General features: G+C 34.8%; 1 pseudogene; it reads left to right on the plus strand.

Moving 5' to 3' along the window:
- The first annotated feature begins 306 nt into the window (after positions 1 to 306).
- LOC123233970 lies at positions 307 to 2,377 on the plus strand (annotated as a pseudogene).
- Positions 2,378 to 8,301: the final 5,924 nt, after the last annotated feature.

Raw genomic sequence — 8,301 nt, forward strand, 5'->3', positions numbered from 1 at the left:
AAGAAGCAAAAAAAAGCAGAGAGAGAAATCCCAAAAATGTGGAAATTTTCTGTCCAATACAATGAAAGTGCAAATAGGATCAAATGAGAAATAGAAAAATGTGCATTATTACTATAATTAGTTACAGAAGAATTACATCAAGGGAGGTTATTGAAACTAGCTTTTCTGCAAAACTGGGCATTGGCAGAACTAGATAGGATTCATAATTATTAGCTTAAATGCCTAATGCATGAATTACTAGTATGATGCTCCTCCAGTTTTCTCAAATGCAAATTCAATCACACCTTTCTTCATGAATATCATGTCATGGGGCTACTGTCTACCACACAGATGCAAGTCTATTCTGCTTGCAGGCCCCATTGGTTTCCAGTCATAGAGACTGAAAAGAGATACTATCACTTGATGGTTCCTGGAGCTTCTGGCTTCACTGGCCAATTTGTGCCAGAGAAAGTGACCAAGCAGCAAATTAGCTTGGAGTTACAAGACTCCCCAATGCCAGGGGCTGTTACTGGCCAGAATGGTGAAAAGCTGCTCAAGATATTAAAGAAGGCAGCAAAGAAATTGGAAAGACCAACATTCCCAGTTGAAGTTAGTATCTAAGGTTGGCATGGACATATGAGATTTCATTAATTCAATCTCTCTGAATGAATGGCTGAACAAGCAACTACTGTTCTCAATTGTGTAGGAACATAGTGATTTTATGGTGACCGTGTAGTAAAAGCATGTATTGAAAATGGAGTGCGCTATATTGACATTTCTGGAGATCCATAGCTTATGGAAATATTAGAAGTATCATAAAAAAAACTCTAGAAAAATGAGTGAATATCAGTGGAACCATTGATCTTGATTCAATTTCAGCCGATCTGGAGTATTATAAGTTGAAAGTTCTTTTACTGCTATTGAAAGTTTCCTGACAGGAAATTCAGGACATGAGGGAATGTGTATTCATGGTGGCCCTTGTAAGTCAGGGGTTTGGGGGTTTTGGTGACCAAAAGTATTTAAGAAACCTATAAAAAACAGTCAAATATGAAACCTTTTCCTGTTGTTAATGCAAAATTGAAAAGATGGTCTGTTTTGTTACTGTAGTGAATTGAGTAAATATTCTATACTCATGGGAATTGATGCCTCCTTTGTGATGTTTCATGGACAGGTCTTGTATGAAAATTTGTAGGGAAACATGAGCGTAGCATGCTGCTTACATAACGGTTGGAGACCTCACTTCTGTTATTAAGCTGATGGTTGCAGTACTTTTCTCTTTACTTTTTGTGAAGTTTAGTATTGGAAGACAATTTCTGGTAAAATTTCCTTGTTTTTTTCTCCTTTGGGTATTTTTCACAACAAAAAACAACACAGAAACAAATACTTCATTTGATACTTCATTTACATTTATACTTTTTGGTCAAGGATATAGTCAGAAACTTACTACAAAATATGGCAAACCTAATATTAAAATTTGCCTTCCACAATTTGAAATTATGCCCAAAGGGCTGAATGTCCTTTGATTCAGCCATACCACTGCTAGGTTTGTGCCCCAAAGAGATAATAAAGAAAAATTTTTGTACAAAAAATTTTATAGCTGCACTCTTTGTGGTGGCAAAAAACTGGAAAACAAATGGGTGTCTGTAGATTGGGGAATGGCTGAACAACATGTGGTATCTGATTATGATGGAATTATTCCTTATGCTATAAGGAATGATGAACTGGAGGATTTCTTTATGAACTGGAAAGAACTCCTCAAGAACTGATGCAGAGCGAAAGAAGCAGAACCAGGAGAATGCCGTACACAGAAACTGATACTCTGTGGCAAAATTGAATGTAATGGACTTCTCTACTAGCAGCAATGATTAAGAACAATCCCAAGGGACTTATGAGAAAGAATGCTATTCACATCCAGAGGAAGTGGGAGTAGAAATGCAGAAGAAAAAAAGATATCATTAATCATGTGGTTCAATGGGTATATGATTGGGGATTTTGGTTTTAAAAGATAGTACTATATTACAAAAATTAATAATATGGAAATAGGTATTGAGTGATGATACATGTATATAGCCCACTGGAATTGCTTGTCAGCTCCAGAAGGGAGAAAGGAAGAGGATAGGGAGAGAATATGAAACAGGTAACCATGGAAAAATATTCTAAATATATAATTTTTTAAAGTAATTTTTAAAAATTTACCCCAAAATGAAAGGATGAGAGGCTGCTTATGCGACAACATCTATAGCAATAGTTCTGGCAGCCCTCACTTTTAAGGTATCTCTGATCTTCTTAAAGTAGGTAATGTCTTTACCTCAGGAGCTATTTCTCCAAAATCAAGCTGAAAGAAAAACTGAACCAAGTGGCATTGAATTTAATGTCATTAAGCAGTTCTGAAGTCTAAAAAATATTTTTAAATGATGTCATCAGAGAAAATATGCTTTCATAAAAAGCAGTTTGTACCAGGTTCACACACACTTAGTTGGTATTCTTAACTTATTTTACTGCTTGTCAGAGAGATCTAAAAAGTACTTCAGGTATTTCCTTTGGTTAGAAGTGAAGTGGCGGCTCAGGTGGAAGAAGTGAACTCTGAAACATAAAGGGTAGCTTTCCAGTGAGTTTCCACAACTGCTTTTATGTGCCTTTGCTATTCAATTGGTTCTCATTACCTTCTCACCAGCTTTAGGCATTTAATGAATTGAAGAATAAGTACAGACACCACATAGATCAGTGATTCCCAAAGTGGGCACCACCGCCCCCTGGTGGGTGCTGCAGTGATCCAAGGGAGCGGTGATGGTCACAAGTGCATTTATCTTTCCTATTAATTGCTATTAAAATTTTTTAAAAATTAATTTCCAGGGGGATAAGTAATATTTTTTCTGGAAAGGGCGAGATAGTCCAAAAAAGTTTGGGAACCACTGACATAGATGATTGCATATGTATTGGCATGTCTCTCCTATACAGGAATAGGAATGTGCTTCTCATGTCCCAACTTAAAGCTAATATTATGTAGTAATTATTTCTTCTTCTGCCTGTATTTGTTAAGTATGCTGATACAGATTTTTCCTTGATTTTCAGTGCCCAAAATAAGTTTTTTCCTCATTCACTTTTTTTTAAAAAACTTACCTTCCGTCTTGGAGTCAATACTCCAAGGCAGAAGAGTGGTAAGGGTAGGCAATGGGGGTCAAGTGACTTGCCCAGGTTCACACAGCTGGGAAGTGTCTGAGGTCAGATTTGAATCTAGGACCTCCCATCTCTAGGCCTGGTTCTCAATCCACTGAGCTACCCAACTGCCCCCCCCCATTTACTTTTTAGGTCAAAAATGGGTTCTCCATTAAAATGCATCATCCCACAAAAAAAACAGTAACTCCTGGAACATTAAAGCAAATAATATACTTATAGTCTTTATGCAAATCAATCATTTAAAAATTTATAAAAGTACTATAACATTTATACTGCCTTTGTTGATTATTCCAAAGATTTTGACTCAGTTCTATACTAATGACTTATTCATATAGGGTAAATATATAAAACAAACCTAAGTATATTGAGAATGCTAGAATATTCAATATTCATATGGAAAACTATTTTAAAAAAACATCAACAGGTATAATGCCAAGAATAATTTATTAGTTTTGTGATATAGTATGATATTTTTGGCAATTTAAGTCAATTATATTTCCATTGAGCCCTAAATGCATTATTCTATCACCTAAACACAACTAAATATGGATTCCAAATTTAAATGGAAGTCAAACCAAAACAGCTTATTAATCATTTGATATACATGAATGCTATCAAGTTATTAGGCTCCAAAAAAACAACAATAAATAGTCTCCTCACCTCATGGAATATCAAAACATTATTTGAAATTGATAACTCCAAATTCTGAGCATATGCAAAGGAAATATTGAGATTAAAGGCTTCAAGCTTCATGGAAGCCATATTGAGCTAATGTATTAAAACTATACCTAAAAACATTTTGGACTCTTTGGACAAGACAGTTTCCCCATAAAGATATCAAAGAAAAGATTGTGGATAAATACTTAAATACTGAATGGACCTGTGATTTTATTAATTCCAAATTTATTAATTCCCTGCCTCCTTTTCAACCATGCAGAATTGCAACTGATCCAGACCTGCTTATCCTCAGTGATTCTTATCCATATCCTCTAAAAAGCCTATCAAAGAATGTCCATCCAACATACTAAAAGTTTTTGTAGATTTGTTTTATTTATTTTTTAAAGCCCTTACTTTCAGTTTTAGAATTAATGGTAAGTATTGGTTCCAAGACTGAAAAGTATTAAAGGCTAGGCAAAGAGGGTTAAGTGACTTGCTCAGGGTCACACAGCTAGGAAATGTCTGAGGCAAGATTTGAACCCTGACTCTAGGCCTGACTCTCCATCTACTGAGCCACCTAACTGTCCCCAGTCTACAGTTTTAACATAATTATTTGTATGTAATTCTTTCTCTATATCCACTTACTGAAATCAAAGTTTAATAGGAGAATGCAGTTAAGACAATTAAGACCTATATCATAATACTATTCTTATTGTCCATATTCAGGACTCTAACATGGACCATATTGATTTGGAAATTATCCTATCCAAACCAATATATTAATGAAAGATAGGGCCCATTCACCTGAGGAATCTACAGAAATATTAGCATTCGTCATCAAAGAGGAAGACAATTGATGGATATTTTTGGATCACATGATAAACATGTAAAAAATCTACCAAAAATACTTTTGCACTAAGCAAATACTATTTTACTGAGCAATAGAAAAATCTATTCACATGTGCTTGGCATTGGGTTTATTGAATGTTTCTGGAAGTGGTTCAACTCAGAGGAAGTCTATGAAAGGGCTGATATCCAGAAATAGAATCAAAAGTTCCTCCATGAGTAAAATCTACATGAATTCAGTTATATATAAGTTATGCCAAACAAATGTCTCAGTCATGTAAATTTGTTTTTGGAAGCAAAGGAGCTTATAATGGAAATTCAGGCCCAGGTTGTTGCCAACAAAAATTAAAGATCTATAAGAAACACAGACATAGTGACAAATGAAGGTAATAATATGAAAGATAACAATAGAATCTGGGTAATATATTATTACAGAATGAAAAAAATGTAGCACTTAGCGAATATCTAACAAGACTTTACCTAATGCCTAAAATTTTAAATCAGAAACTTGATGCTTTTCATGGGATTAAAGAAAACAAATTCTCATATTGCAAATATAGACTACAAGAAATTAAGGGCTCTAGTTCCAGGGTGGAGCCAAGATGACAGAGTAATCCTCAACAGCTCTGTGCCACCATGAGAATCCTCTCCAAACAAGATTAAAATATCATCATGAAATGAATAAAGAAGTGAAAGAATGATCAAGGGGACAGAATGAAACAACTTTCAAGAAAAGAAAAACCCAAATGATAGGCAAAGAACATCTGGGGCACTGAGGTGGGAAGAGGGCAGAGCAAGCAAGAAATTGTAGCAAGGAGGGAAGAGCAAACCAAGAGCAAGCCACATACCCCCAACCACATATCTGCTGTCCAAAGTTTGGGAACCTATGTCCAAACCAACATTCAGACACTGAGATCCTGCCTGGGCAAATAATGGTACAAGCCAACCCATACCCCTTGACAATTTCAAACCTGTGGAGAATCTGGAGTCCTAGCCCAGGGAATTCTAGTCTATGCTTGGGATAAGGACTTAATTCACACTTTGGGGTAGCTGATAGTACTAAGTACTAAATATTGATATTTTTGCCTAAAGCTCAGGGTGGAGCTCCAAGAAAGGACAATCAAAGGTGTGACCAATTGGATAAAAAACACAGTGAAACAAAAAACTTGAGCCTAAGCCTGGAGCTAAAATTTGATCAGCCCTTGACCTGATCAAGATCAGAGTGAGACCAAATGCTTATACCTAAGCCTGAAGCATGATAGTCCTTAAGCTATCTGCATCACAAGGGACAATTGAACCAGCAAGAGAGGGTGGGCTCTCAGAGCTCTCAGTACTCATATCATCACATCATCCTCACCCAAGTCTACCTATAATTTGATAGGAAAAGTGAGCAAACAAAAAAAAAAACTAATTCTAAAGAATTTTTATGGAGATAAGAGTGTAGAAGGGAACAGTGAAAACACAGCAAACACACGCAAAGTCCAAAAGAAAAATATGGATTGGATACAGATTATGGAAGAACTCAAAAAGAACTTCAAAAACCTTAAAATTAAGAGAGGCAGATGAAAAGTGGGAAAGAGATGGAAGTGATGCAAGAAGAAATAGGTCAATTGAAAAAGGAGACCCAAAAACTGACAGAGGAAAATTGGGTCTTAAATTTTCCATCTAGAAACTAATGATTTCATGAAAAATCAAGAAACAGTAAAGCAGAATCAAAGGAATGAAAAACAAAGGAAAACATGAAATATCTTATTTAAAAAACAACAGACCTAAAAAGATAGATCTAGGAGAGACAATTTGAGAATTATTGAAAGCCACAGTCAAGAAAAAACCTTAGACATCATATTACAAGAAATTATCCAAGATAATAAAAAATAATAATAACCAGAAACCCTTGAACAAGAAAATAAAATTGAAACTGAAAGAATTCACAGCTCACCTCCAGAAAGAAATCTTTAAATGACAACTTCTAGGAATATAATAGCTAAATTCAAAAGCCACTAAGCCAAGGAAAAAATACTTCAAGCAACCAGAAAGAAAACATTAAAATACCAGGGAGCTACAATCAGGTTCACACAAGATCTAGGGACTTCTACATTAAAGGATTGAAAGGCAAGGGATATTATATTCAGGAAGGCAAAAGATTTGGATTTACAACCCAGTCACCTATCCAGTAAAACTGAGTATATTCTTTCAGTGGAAAAAATGGACATGCAATAAGATAGAAGATTTCCAAGCGTTCCTGAGGAATAAGCCAGACCCAAACAAAAAATTTAAAGTCCAAACATGAGACAGAAGAGAATCCCAAAAAGGTAAATAAGAAAAAGAAAATTTAAGTGGCTCATTAAGGTCAAAATGTTTATATGTCTACATGGAAAGAGGATTTCTATAAATCTCAAAAATTATTCTTAGTCATAGAGAAGATAGAAGGAATTACTCAGAAAGAAGGTGGAGAAGTAAGCTGATTATGATAATATGATGTATATGTAAATGTGATGATATGGAATGATTTGTATGTATAATATAATATGAATGCATATGAATAATATGTAAAAAAATCAATCAAGGAATGAAAGAGAGGGTTGCACTGAGAGAAAAGAGAAGAGAGAGATAGAATAGGGTAAATCATATAGCATAAAGAGGAAAGAAAATTCATTATAGAGAGGGGAGGATAAGGTTGGTGATGGGCAATGCTTAAACTTTACTCTTATTGTAACTGGCTCAGAGAGGGTAAAACAAGTATACTCAGTGGAATATATAATTCTATCTTACCCCACAGAGAAGTAAAAGGGGAATAAGACAAGAGAAAAGGGAGAAAATTGGAGAGAAGAAGAAGTAGGGGGGGTGATAAAAAGGAAAATACTGGTAAGGAGGAACAGAGGAAAAGGGAATAAAGCAAGATTTAAAGGAGATAATATGATGGAGGGCAATACACAGTTAGTAATCATAATGCTGAAAGTGAATGGGATGAATTCACACATAAAACAGAAGTGGGTAACAGAGTGGATTAATAATCAGAATCCTACTATATGTTGTTTACAAGAAACACATTTGAGGCAGGGTGACACACACAGATTCAAGGTAAAAAGCTAGAGCAGAATTTATTATGCATCATCTAAAGTAAAAAAAGCAGGGGTAGCAATCACGATACCAGACAGAGATAAAGTAGAAACTGATCTAATTAAAAAAGAGATAAGGAAGGAAATTACATTTTGCTAAAGAGTACTATAAACAATGAAGTAATATCATTACTAAACATCACTAGACAAATGGTATAGTGTCTAGATTTCTAAAGAAAAAATTAAAGTAGCTCAAGGAGGAAATAGATAGTAAGACCATACTAGTTAGGGATATCAACCTTCCTCTTTCAGAATTAGTTAAATTGAACCTAAAAATAAATAAGAAAGAAGTAAGGGAAGTGAATGAAATGCAAGAAAAATTAGAGTTAATAGATATCTGGAGAAAATTGAACAGGGATGAAAAAGGAATATACCTTCTTCTCAGCAGTGCATGGAACATATACAAAGACTGACCGTGTACTCAGGTATAGAAATATTGCAAACAAATGCAGAAAAGCAGAAATAATAAATACAGTTTTCTCAGATCATAATGAGACAAAAAATATTATTAACAAGGGTGCAT

The sequence above is a fragment of the Gracilinanus agilis genome, chromosome 2, assembly GCF_016433145.1.
Source record: "Gracilinanus agilis isolate LMUSP501 chromosome 2, AgileGrace, whole genome shotgun sequence".
In the NCBI taxonomy this organism is placed as follows: Eukaryota; Metazoa; Chordata; class Mammalia; order Didelphimorphia; family Didelphidae; genus Gracilinanus; species Gracilinanus agilis.